This window comes from Halichoeres trimaculatus, unplaced genomic scaffold (genome assembly GCF_033239565.1).
Source record: "Halichoeres trimaculatus isolate MK-OKI-2021-1 unplaced genomic scaffold, fHalTri1.1 fHalTri1_scaffold_1, whole genome shotgun sequence".
In the NCBI taxonomy this organism is placed as follows: domain Eukaryota; kingdom Metazoa; phylum Chordata; class Actinopteri; order Labriformes; family Labridae; genus Halichoeres; species Halichoeres trimaculatus.
The window spans coordinates 24,771,995-24,786,968 of NW_027437179.1; the positions used below are offsets into that span (position 1 = coordinate 24,771,995).

Genomic DNA, 14,974 nt, shown 5'->3' on the forward strand with positions numbered 1-14,974 from the left:
CAGTTTAACCAAATATAGTTTTTCATTGATGGTTTACAGATCAGCAGTTTATTTCTTCCAAAGCTAATTGTTTGTTTCCACTTCAGTTCAGTGGTGAACATCTTTCCACCTTGAATTCTGAGGTACTCAGCCTGTCTAAAACATCCACAGCCACAGCGTCATGTTACAAATCTGTTGTACATCAACTTTATTTGAAAGATGTTCCTCCTGGTGTTTTGTTTTTTTTAGCATTACACAACATTTTGGAGTTTTTTCTCCCTGTTCAAAAGTTTTCAAATGTTATCAAAGTTGGAATGAGTTTAAAATGCTGAGAACAGAAAAAGGGCTCAAATGATTTTCAAGTCATCAAAACTTGAGCCCTCACTGACCCCAATGTTTATGGACAGCGGATTAAATGTGAAATCTGTTGTTTTTGTTTTGTTGTTTTTTTGGTTTTGTTTTGTTTTTGTTGTTTGGCAATGTATAACAAGCACCTCCAATTTTTGGGGATTAGTATGTAAAACCATACCACACCATATCACAGTATTTTTTAGGGTGCAAGTTTTTTTCTTTTGTTTGTTTTTTGTCCATGTTTTATACTGGTCCTTGCAAATCGTGAGAAGACTTAAAATAATAATACATTTAACAGATAATCTTAAATTAAATATAATTTTTTCAGCCACCAAGTGTGGATAAAGAGTAGATCCTGTTCACAGTGAGGATGTGAAATGCTGTGTTGCTGGAGGTGATGAGCTGAAATGTTTCAATGACATTTAGTGTATGACTAACAAATGATTCACTTTACTTGAATGTGATCTCTGTATCTTCCTGGCTCACAAGCTGTCTTCATCACATCTGTGCTGGATGCACTAACTCTGTCCTGGACAGCTTACAAGGCAAGTGAAGCATTAACAAGCAGAGTTTATCATACTTTTATACACTACACTTGTCTAAAAAAGATTTTCGTAAGGCCATGCTTCAGTCCTGCCACATGTGTTTACATTCATTTTCTTTGAATAAATAAAACACTGGTGATGACTTCTGGCCTGGACAGTAACACAATGGTGGCATGCTGATGTCAAATCGAATTTGGCCTCTTCTCAGACTGCTGTCAAACACAGCACTGGAAAACAAATGCCAGCACTGTACACTCACTGCCAGAAGAACAAGCTTGCTTGTCATGGTGGGAGCAAACAAGATTTGCACACTCATTAGAACATGATGTTTTTAGAACAGCTCCATGAATTCAAATCTAAAATATCAGGGAAAAATAACTTGGCAGTCAACGCTGCTGCAATGATACTGTCAATGATGTTCTGACTGAGTAATGTGTGCAAACATTTTAAAATTTCAGCTGGCAGTGAAAGGCATTTGTCTTTTTGCTTCACATATCTAACCTGTTCTTTTCGGTAGGTGAACACAGTAAATTTGATTTATTTAGATCGTGCATCACCTGTCAAGTTCCACGGATGAAACCAGTCAGTTTCCACTCTATTCTGGAGAACATCTCAGTGTCTATTTAGCTGGCAAGACAGGAGAGCATTGGGCCCATACACTTATACTAAAGAGAATTTAATAGGAAAATTTAGCAATATACTCTATAACAATACTGCCCAGTGTAATGCAACATGGTCTTTAGCCTCAAAGTCAGATATCCCTCATCATGCTATCCTTTGTGCTTTCAATTGACCAAAAATAAACAGATAAAAAAGTGACAACAGAAGCAAAACTATTTCACACTTTGATGGTTAAACCTTAAAAAGAAAAGAAGGACTTTCTAAAAGACATGGAAAAAGACTGAACTGATTTATGGCACATCAAAGTCTCTATGACAACACCATACTGTCTGACAAAGTTTGGTAGCAAGAGAAGCGAGATCTTTGTTTTTCTCTACTGAAAAAAAATTCTATGATTGATTTTGCAGTTATGGTGGACACCGGAGCTAGACTAGCAAAAAGAAAAAGAACAGAAGAGCAGAAGAAAGCTAAAGTTGACAGGGCATAGGCTGACGGCTTAAACACAAGCTAAAGGCTGTCATAGAAAAAAACACTACTACCTTACTGTTGATAAAAACCTTACCTTGTTGTGTTATAGCCGGTAAAAAGTTGTCTTGAACTAAGAAAAGTAGTGTTAGAGAGATCTGCTCTACGTTCATATTTCATAACAACACACGCCCTGTCAAGAGTCACATCATCACATCAGTGTGTGCTTGACTCCAACCAACAGTGTCGCTGTAATCCTCTTTAAATGAATATACCTCACCGCCTCTCTAAGTTAGACCCTACGGGAATATTAAAAGACGCTAATCCTTACCTGTTCTCACAACATACTCTAAACCCTTTCTCATTAAATTCACTGTTTTCCTAGATGGTACTTCACGACACAGAAACAAAAGTACTTCATTTCATTTCAAAATGCTGTCAAATTTACACAGTGGGCACTGCATTTGAGAAGACAATGCTAAATGGTGAAAATGGTACAATAGAAATTATACCATTGGCTAGTTATGCTGCCACCTTTGACTTGCTCACGCTTTGATCATTTAAACCACTCTGTCTTATCTGTTATTAAACTCTCTGGAACCACAGGAAGCAGCCAACAGTGCCTCATATCTTTACAACTGAATCATGTTTCATATCCCAAGTATTGAAAGAAATAAAGAGAGGGTTCCCATAACAGCTGTGATTGCTCATAGAGAATTAATAAAACCAGATGACAAACAATGGCATGATGCAAGTGAATCATCTAAACTGCTGGGATGGTGTGACTATGACGGGCCTCCAGAGGGCCAGCCAATGGGAGGGAAGGGGGTTTGTGGAGCAGGAGCCTTAAAGTGATACTCTGGGATGGAACAAGTTGGGTCCTATCACAAGGTTTAGGGCAGAAATTACCCCTACAGCAGTGATTTTGTGCAGCAGAAGCCCAGGGCGCTCGCACCAAACACCCCCTCCCTGCTCCTCTGCCGCTTTCCTCTGCACTCAGACGGGGCCATATTTTACTTGACCAAAAACACAAATAAACGGACTCCCAGCGAAAAAATCTGATATTGGTCTGCATTCACGCTTTATTTAGAGAGTTTTCAGCGTGTTACGTTAACTCAAAAAAACACCGCTAAATAAGGCTCTAGTTCTCATCGTGTCTCTTCGTCCTGACCGACTACCTGCGTTTCTTTATATCTGAGCGTCTTGGAGCCAGCTGTGGCTCTGCAGCGGAGGTAGCGCCGTTTTACAACACGATGAGAACCAGAGCCTTATTTAGCGGTGTTTTTGTGTGAAAGTAACGCACTGAAAATTCTCCAAATACAGCGTGAATGCAGACCGATATCAGATTTTTTCGGTGAGAGGTCGTTTATTTGTGTTTTTGGTCAAGTAAAAATTGGCCCTGTCTAAGTGCAGAGGTAACCGGCAGAGGAGCAGGGAGAGGGTGTTTGGTGCGAGCGCCCTGGGCTTCTGCTGCACAAAAACACTGCTGTAGGGGTAATTTCTGCCCTAAACCTTGTGATAGGCCCCAACTTGTTTCATCCCGGAGTATCACTTTAAAGCAGGGGCTTCCAAACCTTTTTGCTGCCTCCTCCCTACTTTTTTAGAGGAAAAATTAATTAAAAATAAAATTATTTTGAAAACCACAATCTTAAAGAATCAGCAGGTTAAATGAAGTGTTTTAGACAGAAGCTGAAATTAGTTTTTTCTGAAACAGTAGTGTAAACAGATGTGACTGTGCAATGTGACTTGGGTTGTTTTCAGCATTTAGCCTGTCCGTCATACAACTATCCATGAACCATCATCGCTACTGTAACATGAACCATAAAATAACTTAACCCTTTCAGATGTCTTCTGTTTTGCTGATCTGACATCTGAAGACTGTTAAAATGAATCTAGAGATTTTTCTTTTTCATGTTCTGTGTTTTTTTTCTATGACTGTGAAATTGCTCAGCTGTTATCCAGAATTCCCAGAACACGTGGGAGTGCTGATGGCATCGGACAGACACTAAAACGGAGAGATACTGGTGCCCATTGAATTACTCAGAGTGGCTGTATTTAAAAAAAGAAAATGCAGCATTATTTACAAAATGAGATAAGGTAGATTAGAAAACTGCAAGAGAAAGTGGATTTTCTGGTGGAAATGTCATTTTGGAGAGTTGTCTTGTAAATACTTTTTTTAAAGTTTCAATTGTGTGTAGAATTGGATGCTAAAGAGCAGTGGCACCATTCAAATGCATAAACAAAAATCTGTAGAGGATAGTACTCCAAATTCTACAAGTCTAAGAGGAGGGTAGAGTACAGAGGACAGAGTATGTTCAAAAAGACGACATGTTAAGCATGTAACAATGGTACAGAAGTTCTGGAGAGAAGTCACTGATGAAGCAGTTGAGGCACCAGTGCAGCCTGATGGTCGAGGTTGCATGAAGTGGGCAGTCCAGCTTTGAATCCAAACTGCAGAGTCTCCCATGCCACTCCTCACTCTCTCCCTGCTTCCTGCTCTATCCACTGTCATGTCTTCTCAAAATGAAAGCAAGAAAAGCACCAAAAAATGAAAGTTTAAAAAGACAGAGCAGTGAAATACTTGTTTTGGTGATTTTCTGACCTCTTGTGGCCAAAAATCAATGGTTGCACCTTTAAAAATCGTTAATTGTATAGGATTCCCTGTTGTCACAGAGGTAATGGTGGTTAAGATCAGCTTGGATTCCTAATAAATACAATGAATTCCAACAACAACCAGAATTAGCGTAGTGCCAGTGCTACAATTTGGATTTATTTTCAACTGGCTGCAGATCCGAAACCAAAAAATTGATCAGTCTTTCTGCATATAACATTTGTGGAGTAAGACTAACATTTCACACTTCCCCATGTCTCAGAGCACTTTTTCGTTGCAGTGACGGGTTTGTAAAGATACACAATAAAGCACATTAAAGTACAGTGTAAAACTTGAGGTTATTAGTGTTCTTCCTTTCTGAAGTAACAGTAACAAACTATTTTCTTGGATTTCAAAATGCTCTTTTTGTGTATGATAATGGTTTTGCCCATAAAATATGTGTGCAAGTATCCGGTACACTCTGAATTTTCACTGCACTGTTTTAAATAGTTTGTTAAATGTTATTGTTGTCCCTTTCCAAAATTTGCAAAGTGGCTAGATCTCAAACAACCAGCTGTCTACAGACTCCAGAAAAATTTCCAGTGGTTCCAACCAGGCCTGTCACGGTAATCAATAAATCGATTAACCAAATGATAAATAAAAACGTCCTTGGTAAGTTTGCCAGCCTCGATAAACTGAAACGTGCATGCATGTTTGTTTTCCTCCTCTCTTACTTTGTAAGATGGCTCACTACGTCTCTCTTTCCTAACATCGGGGTGCATAGGTTCTATAGCGGATTTAGCGGAGTGAGCATCTGTCAAAAATGCGATCTTTGGCATCTTTTGCGACGGGGCTGCTCGTGCATACACACGGAGAGAGCTGAAGCGAGCGTCCTGAGGGGTAAGGAGGAAACACGCTAATATGAGTGATGGCACGAAAGATACGGTTCTTAAGCCGCCTGCCACAGTCCCAGTGTGGGAATATTTTGTTTTTTATCTGAATGAACAAAGTGTGAGCTCATGAACACCAACGAACTGATATGTCGCATTTGTTTGAAAGTAGTGGCGACAAAGAAGAAGAAGAAGACGGAGGTGCAGCGGAGCCTTGTTCTATGACAATCCACTCTTACTGAGGCTTTTGGTCTGCAAAGTAAGTAGAAATAAAAGCACCAGATGGTGGGCACTCAAAGACAGCTACATTGCCAAAGAAATGCAGCCCTTCAATGCGGTTGAAAGTCAGAAATGTTAAAAATGTTTGACAGACAGTGCGGATTGAATGGGAAAAAGGACATGTTACAAACAATTCAGGAACTGTATAAACTCCCTTTTATTTAGGCTATAGTTTTTATTGTTGTTTTCTTTTTGGAGTTTCGTTTTTTCTTTAGAGACAGGGTCTATGTTTTATTGTGTTTGATTAGTAGTAATTGTTTTCATTGACATGTATTTTTTTCTAAAAGAGAGTCCATTTCATTTTCATTGTATTTTTTTTCTCTTTCTTGTTTGTTAAATTTATTATATTTTTTGTTTAATTTGTTTTATTTAAAAGATTCTGACCTTTTAATTACAGTTAAATACTCTTAAGAAATTAAAGTTTCTTGCTTTTGATCTGGTGTACTCACTTTATTATCCCATTTATCATAATTAAATCAACGAAAAAATGGAAAAAAAATCAAAATAATATTGACAATAATATCGTTTATCGGCAATAATATTTTGGAAAATTATCTTCTAGCAAAATTTTTTATCATTAAAGGCCTGGTTCCAACAATACTGTGCAAGTTTTTTCCGTCTACAAGTTAGAGTGATAGAGCTATGCAATTTCTGTATTTTGACATTAATGTTTAGAAAAATAAAATCAATTTTTATTGGGGTTTACTGCACTTTCAAGCAATTTATTGTAGTAGTTAAGACATAAGTCAGTACACATTGTTAAAACTGCAGATAAAAAAGTTATATTAATGTAAAGAAAATAGAAAAAAATCCAAAAATTGCCCTATGATATGTAAAAATGTAAGATGACTTGCACAAAATAGTTTGAACTGTGATATTGATATTTGAGTCTTAAACTGATGAAATCAACTGGTTTTGTCCGATTGAATATGAAGGAAATATCAAGCATTAGAAGTAAACTCGCGTCTTAGAACAATTTTTGTATATATTCCAATATAAATGCAATGAGTAGGGTCATTAGTTGGACTCTAACAAAAAGTCCTCAGATCTTTTCAGAAGTTTAATCCACTTCTTAACTGTTAATCTGCGTGTCCACTTCTTCAAACAATCATTGTTTTACAGTACTTTTGAAGTTTTCTGCTCTGTCGGGGAGAAGCTGTGATGCTTGGATCATATTGAAAGTACAGATCAAAGAATTCCTGAAAGTCTTTAGTTTAAAATGAACCTGTGGCCTTCCTTCCACATTTTTTTGTAAAGCTGTCTTATTACATAAGTCTACCCAGCAAGGCAAAATCAAGGGTTCTTAAACTTGTACTATCACATTATTTTGATAGTTTTGCATAAAGTTAACTGGAGTTGAAGATAATTTTGTTTTCATCACTAAATTTACCAAGATTTCAGTCTGTGTGCTCAACAAATTGCAGCTAGCAGCCACTAAAGACAGGATGAGACTATCCGTCACCTCTCAGTAGTCAGCAGTGGTTATTTGTCATGAGCTCAAAGGCAGGTTGTCAAGGGACCGAGTGTTACACACAGAAGTGACACAGGTCAGGACACACGGGCTCTAGAGGAAACAGTATTCTAGCTGTATATTAGTTCGAACAATCAGTTAATGGGCCATCCGTCCACTCAGTCCTCCCTCAACACCAAGCTGTTCAATGCCAGCTCTGTCCTTTCTCAATCATGCGCCCTCAAAGTACCATCCTCTCCTGGCATCTGCCATCCATCTCCCTCCTGCTTTCTCCTCATCACATGGGAGGAGAGCAAAGAGAAAAGAAAGGAGTGCATCGTGGGGACTGATGCACTCAGTGAGCTGGAAGTGCAGCTCACGCAGTGTGTGTGACCACCATGGTGGATGTTGCAACTGCTGACTCTGTCACATGCCACAGTGCCATGGAAGTCCAAATCCCAACCCACTGAGAGAACTCCCAAGCACAACAGCCACCCACAGTAAGCTGATCATTATAAAGCTTAAGTGTCAAATCCTCTATACATTCTACTGAGAATTGTATAACAAGTCGGTGGTGGGGGCTGGATGAAGATGTGCAATCTCATGCACGGTTATTGGAAACAGATCCTCAACTACTGAAAAAACTGGCAGTCTTCAAACCAATTGACCTATGGCTAAGTCCCGCCCTCCAACACATAAGCCAATCACAGTGAGTACAGCCAGCCCCATACTATTTGGCATTCTTTGCCTGGACGTCAAGTAAAATGCACTGCAGAAAGTCAGTTTTCATTTTGTTTTGTGAGGTTTTTCAGAGGTTTCAGTTTTAAAAAATGGTCAAACAGTGTTCACGGAGTACATGCAACTCCTATGCTAGGTATTTTGGGAGGTTGGGCAATTTTTTTCAATCTTTCCTAGGCCACATCTTAACCCAGAAAAGTGTCTACTTTGGATATAGTTGTGCAGTAGACCAAAACATCAATTCAGCGTGATTAAAATCAACAAGGATATGTACATCTATTTTAAAGCAAGTCAACATCATATTTGAGGCAACATGCTCTAACATCTTTAACATCTCTAACATTAGCAAACATTAGCTAAACTTAGCGTACGGTAAGCTCCTAGCTGTGTTGTTCATCATGTCAATTTGTTGGTAGTTCATTGACCGGTTTTGTTTTAGAAATGTTCTTTGGTGATCATACATCATTATCAGCTGTTGTTCAAAGGGCTCTAATTAAACGTTAACTTCTGGAGCATAGCTTCATTAATTCATTTGTAATAGCTGAGGCAACAAAGACTAGCAAACATTCTGCTGAATGATTTCATGTAAATACTGAACAAGATAAGGTATATCACGTTTGCACTGTGATACAAATTTCGGCTTGTAAGTAAATTTCGACCTCGTGGACAATAAAATGATTTATATATCTCTCTAATGGCAAGTTTAGACACTTTTAGTGACTTCTAGGTGATATGTGATCTTTCTGTCTCCAAAAATCATCAATGGCTTCTTGTGAAATGTCTCCCACTGTGACACCTGTCATAGTGCCTGTCATCGAATGCTCACTGTTTGTCTGAGTGAGTGGAAGGGGGCGTGGCTTAGCCATAGGTCAACTGGCTATCATCCAATGACACTAGAGCCTCTGGGAGCTATGGAGGACTTTTTGTTTTTTCCAGAAAAGCCAGTGGTTGGGAATCAACTGCTTACAGTCCAACTAGCAACTTTTGGGAGGAGGATGAGATGAGCAATGATGTCTCAGAGAGAATTTTTAGCAGTAGGGATGTTTGATACCACTTTTTTTTCAGACCTATACCAGTACGAGTACTCCTTCTTGAGTACTCAGCGATACCAAGTACCTATACTACTAGTATTTTTGATACATAAAATTTCAATTAACAGTGACAGGTAATTTCTAACAAAGATAGCACAGTCATTCTGCCATCAAGTCCAAAATAAAACAAACAACTCTCTATGAGTTTCTGTATATTGAATAAATATTAAAACAAAAAAATCAAAGTGCAAAATAAAATTAAAAGCTGTCAGATTTTAAGCATTGCTTTTAAACATACTGAAGTGAAAAATAGAACAGTTTGAGTGTTAACTCTCCCTGGTTCATTCATGTTGTCTGAACAGGATCTGACACATATTTGATGTGGTGTCAAACTGCAGCAAGTAGCGGCAGCCACAGCGAGGAGGACTTGCTCGATAGGGATGGGAATTGAAAACCAGTTCCTGTTGAGAATCAATAAGAAATGTTTAAATCCATCAATATCGTTAGCCTTTGTGCTTCACTATTCCCTTATCAATTCTTTACATTGTGCCGGAGCCACCGGAGTCCACTAGTCTGCTACAGCTATCTTAGCTTGGCAGTTAGATGCGTTTCCCAAGAAATCATAACTACGGAAAGCTTCCAAACAACTCAAACCATTGCTATAACCACTTTGAGACACTAGATGGCCTTCTTGAATGATTGATATATTACAACACAGTACATCAACGTCACATTGTGTGCAATTTTTAGCTTTTTTTGTAGAAATATGCCCAGAAATATCCAGACTCAGGGACCAATTACATTTTATTCACTTACAGCATAAACTCAATTAAATGTTGTTGACACAGAAAACCTGTAAAGCTACTTTTATACCAACAAAATTCACAACAGGAAATGATAGGGGAATAAAGAATCAGATCGATAAGCAGAATCGATAAGGGCATCAGTATTGACAAAATCTTATCGATCCCCATCCCTATTGCTCGATGTAAGATTTTTTTTGCCTTGAGTAGTTGCTGGTATCAGCTGCCTTCACAAGTACCAATACCTTTAAAAAAGGCTGGTATCAGCCCGATACTTTAACTCGGTACCAATACTGTCCCATCATTAGCAGCACTTAAAGATGTCTGTTTCAGAGAGATTAGTGAAAGCTAAGTAGTCTTATGAAGCCTGCGCTGGGCCCCAGGATTGTAGTACTTCATGCATACAGAAAATGACCACAAGAATGCTGGTAAGCAATACTATAGATATGTATTACTGCCACACCAGAAAAAAGAACAATACAAAAAAGAAAAAAAAACAGTACCACATTATTGTATCAAGTTATAATGTGATACTGAATTATCACGTTATTTTGTAATACTAAATTATTACACGATAATGTGAATACTTATAAGGTGAAACTTTTATATTGATCATTTCTAGAGCTGAAACGATTCCTCGAATGATTCGAGGTACTCGATTACAAAAATTACTCGAATAATTTTCTCCGCCTCGAGGAATCATTTCATTTTAAAAAAGATCAAAGAGTGGTGTTTCAAATAGAGCTGAGGCCATATTAAGAGAGTTTTTAGACCCCTCAAGCTACCGCTTATACAAAATAGCAACTAGCAACAAATCTAACTTCTTTTCTGGAGTTTGGAGACTAATGGGTCATTCTATGAAACGGGTGCCATTTGGGTCCACAACATTTGATGAGATGTACAAGGCACAAAAAATGTGTCAAAATGTGTTTACAAATTTTGGAGCTACCAAAGCAAGTGCTCTTATTGACATGTGTATCAGAAAATTCTATTTCTTAAAGAGAAAAAATTTCATTTGAAAAATAACTGTTCTTTAACTAAACAAAAACGTATTTTATCCGATTACCCGACTAATCGATGGGATTTTCAGTAGAATCCTCGAATACTAAAATATTCGATAGCTGCAGCCCTAATCAGTTCATCAAATTCCATTATCATGCTCGGCCAAAGACATGAGGAGATTCTGCCGTTCTTAAGCCCTGTAGATGATATAATGATAAGTATGCATATGCTAAGTCGGATTTTTAAATACATGGGGCTCTTCAGCAGTAAGGATCATCACAGCTTCATTAATCATCGACGAAGTCTGTGAAGATACAAGCTGCACCAGTCCCTCTCCACCAAAGACTTATCCTGTAATAACTGTCGGGTAATTAAATTGGTATTGTAGTGGTATATTGGAAGCTCAGTATAGGAATGAACTGCGCCCCAAGCAACCACATAAAGGTTCCTACCAAGTTATTTTCCTGATACTACAATAATAACATAATTCACTGTCATGAAATAAAGAGAGAATTTGGTATCATGTTGTGACATGAAACTTATCACATTATAACATAATATTGATGTTTGTTGTTGTTGTTTTCTGGCATGGCAACAGTACGCTTTCATACAATGTTGCTCATGCTATCACAAAATGAAAAACCAGCACTTCAAATTCTGAAATCTAGTCCCAGGCCTCCAGATAACACCACAGAGGACATCCTACCTCTGTGTATGTACTCTGATAAAATATTGCTGGTGCATTTTTTCAGCCAATTTGAACTTTCAATTACATCAAGCGGCTCCTCTCATGAGAAATGGATCTGAGAGTCTTCCCTATGTGCTTTTGATTACCGGACAGGCTAGTGTTGAGTGTGGGATCATTTTCTCCTACTTTGAGCTCCTCAAGCCAATAAGCTGGCATTTATCCTGAAAGGTATGACCTTATGCAGGGTGCAGTTCATCTGTACTCCCACTCACTGTCATCGTCTCTGACATCATCCACAAACCATTCTTCGCCTCCAAAAGGTAGAGCATTGTCGCAGAAATGATGAAAAACAAATGAGCATTGTGTGTTCAAAAAGATGGATGAACTGCTGTATTAAATCCAAACTGGGGGTCTATTCTTTTTTGAAAAATTATTAACAGTTTACCGCAACAGGATTTACCTTGGAAAAGAGATTTTTGGTTAGGGCCTATGTTTTATCCATATTCTTACAAAACACAAAGAAGATGATTTATTTGACTTAAAAAATCAAATTTTAACTATGCAACCACAGCACTGTCTTTCTAAATTTAATGAGAAGAGATGAAAAAAATAGTTCAGTGTGCCTCTGAAAGACAAAAATCAAATCTCTACAGAACCTCAAGGCCAGACAGGAGCCAGTGTCCTTTCATAGTTTAATACCTTGGACAGATTAGCAGCAGGGTGTCCCTTTTTTCTCACAGTGAACAACATTGCTTTCTTAAGACTGAACAATCCCTTCATGTTTTCTTTTCATTCCTGCGGAGGTACACCAATACTGCTGCAGGATATTTCACATGGACACAGAGCTTTGATCAAATTAAATAGCAAGTCAGAGAATGTCTGAGTCTGTCTCCTTCAATAGAGGGGGGGTGCTACAGGAGATGGAGTGATGTACAGTTCTCAAAGACTAACCTGAGATTAGAGAAGAGAAAAAGTTTCTCTTTTGTTGTGTGATGGCTACAAGTGGAGCAATGAAAGCTGTGATGGAAATTGTTCTTAAGCGAACTTATAAGAGAAAGCTCTTTTATTATAAACCTGATCCATCTACAATTATCTAGATAGAGGCTTTTCAGTTACATGTAGGAATGGGTACCGAATAAGGTAGTTTTATAGGTACCGACCAAATTCTGTCAAAAGCACCGGGTACCGGTTCATGTAAAATCAAAAGGTACCATGTTTAGGTACCTAAATGTATACTTGTGACTGTGAGGGAGTGGAAGGGTAGCCAACTTTACATGCTGGACATGAACACAGCATTGCAAGGTTATTTAATGAAGAATAAATATGTGTAGTCGAAAAAAATATATGTATTTTATTACTAAACAAATTGGTATTTTTTACCACAGAAACACAAAAAAGTACTGAAAATTGGTACCGCTGAGTACCGGTACCGATTGCCAGGTACCGAGCATCAGTACCGTATTGTTTCAAATGTGAAAGGTACCCATCCCTAGTTACATGTAATACAGTTGTTGTAAAGATCTGATTACATAACTTGTAAGCCCTTTAGAGAAATAAATCCATTTATCATCTGGTAATAAAACACTAAACAGAATATGTCAGCCAAAGCCAGAACAATGTAAAAAGTGTTTTTTGCACCTGCCCTGTGAACAACACTTTTGATCCTGTTGTTTTTGGATAAAGGATATCAGATGATACTCAAGACTTGTTATCAAGAAGCAGAAGTAGTATCCAAGCATCTCTCATCTTGAAATATTTAGCTGTGAACAAGAGTGCATGCACACCATATGGACCGCTTGCCTCTAGAACACTGCAAATCCAGTCTGAGGCACACAGATAGAGAGTTTTAAAAGCACACCAGGTTACAAGCCCAGCAGGCCCACAGCCAGCTGAAGCTGGACTGGTTATTCACTCGATGATTTCATTCAGGAATGGGTTGGAAGAGTAATGACTCGTAGGCCCAGGTCACACAACATGAACATACCAGTCAGTTAATTAGAACTACAGTGGCAAAGCAGGCCAGATATGAGCTCCTGTCAGCTGTGGCCAGCTAAGTCCAGCAGTCACTGTCTTACCAGCTGTCCACAAGTCCGATGGTGACTCATCAAGAGAGAGTGACAGGCCACCTTGCCTGCCACTCCAGAAACTACACAGCTGTCAGACTTTCACACTGTCCATAGGAAGCTTTTCACAGAGACAAACTGACTGGATAAGTACATGGGCTAAATGTCATGTTATAAATGCTTCATGAGACATCAAGCCTGTGTGTGTGCATGCTGTTGATTTCAAGTTGCTTAGAAGGAGACATCTTGAACCATCATGATCAAACAGCACCTGTAGCAAAGCTGTGGCATGATGTTCTGCAGCTTGGGAGGCTCTGCCAGTGGGACTTAAAATGACAGTGAAAAAATGTTGCTTTGCAATTTGTAGCCTAAGCGAGTCACTGAATTCCTACAGCAACTATAATCGTACTTGTCCTCAGTGTCAGTTTTCTGTCTGTAGTATGCTGGTTTAAAATACAGGGTCATGCCAGGGCTTTCTCCAGATCCATCCAAGGCCAAGTCAGGTTTGACTTACTATGGGGCCACTTCACCATGGCAGGAGAAGGATGACACTGAAATAACTGTTAAGTCTCAGTCTCAAGCTCAACACCCTCAGCTGCTTTCACAATGAGCATTTGTGCATTAAATCCGTCCTTTAGTTTACCAGACAAGCCGATTGAAAGAGGCAAGAACCTACAAAATAGGTCTATTAAATCCAGAGGGGAAAAATGGATTTCAATGGTATGGAACCCCGCGGCTACACATGAAGATCAAGTGTAGCACGCTTGTAATGTCACCTCTCTACGGCTGGCTATCTGGAAACGAAAGACCTTGAATGTCGCCAGGAAGGCTTGAATTCACTTTGCATGTTTGGTGCCTCAATGGTGCACGCGGACTCAGCAAGCAGGTTGTTGTCGCAAATAGCCCACACGCACAAAGAGCCTCGTTTTATGGCTTAAATTAGACTATATCATTCAGGTTATAATGTCTCTGGTAAACGTATTTTTAAACAAGTTGCAATGCAATCTAATGTCAGCTCGTCAACCAGACTGAAGGTGTTAAGAGTCTTACCAGAGAAGTCACGTTTTCAGAATCCCCTCAAACTCCAAATATCTCCACACAGCCTTTGCCTCCGCTCCGTGTTTGTCTCTGCCTTGACCCGCGTCGCTTCGTCCTGCCTCTGTCCCTCTCGGTCCGTCCGCCTTCCCTCCAAACAGCGGTAATGTCATGTGTTTCACACTAAATTGTCCCTGTAATCTCCTCAAAAGTGGGATGCGAAGGGTGTCCGGGTACCGCCTACCGCACACACTGCGACTCAAATCAAATTATTATTGTGTGGATTCTGTGAGGCAAGTGCGCGCGCGGGGACTCGAGCCCCCACCCCCCCCACACACACACACTTGGCACGCGCCTTTTCTGATCGTTTGATATCACCGGTCGGTTTCAAAAGGTCGTGCGTGTTGCTTTCACTAGTGGGTAATAGAGATGTCTTTCGGCAAG

General features: G+C 39.1%; 1 protein-coding gene across 2 annotated transcripts in view; it reads right to left on the reverse strand.

The window, feature by feature from the left end:
- LOC141790454 (sodium-coupled neutral amino acid transporter 3-like) overlaps positions 1-14,974 on the reverse strand; it is a 51,784-nt gene extending 36,810 nt beyond the window's left edge. Inside the window, exon 1 of one of the 2 annotated variants that reach the window (XM_074670338.1) lies at positions 14,546-14,974. The gene's annotated coding sequence lies outside the window, so the exon portion shown is untranslated. The remainder of the gene's footprint in view (positions 1-14,545) is intronic. The other variant, XM_074670346.1, reaches the window with a different exon arrangement.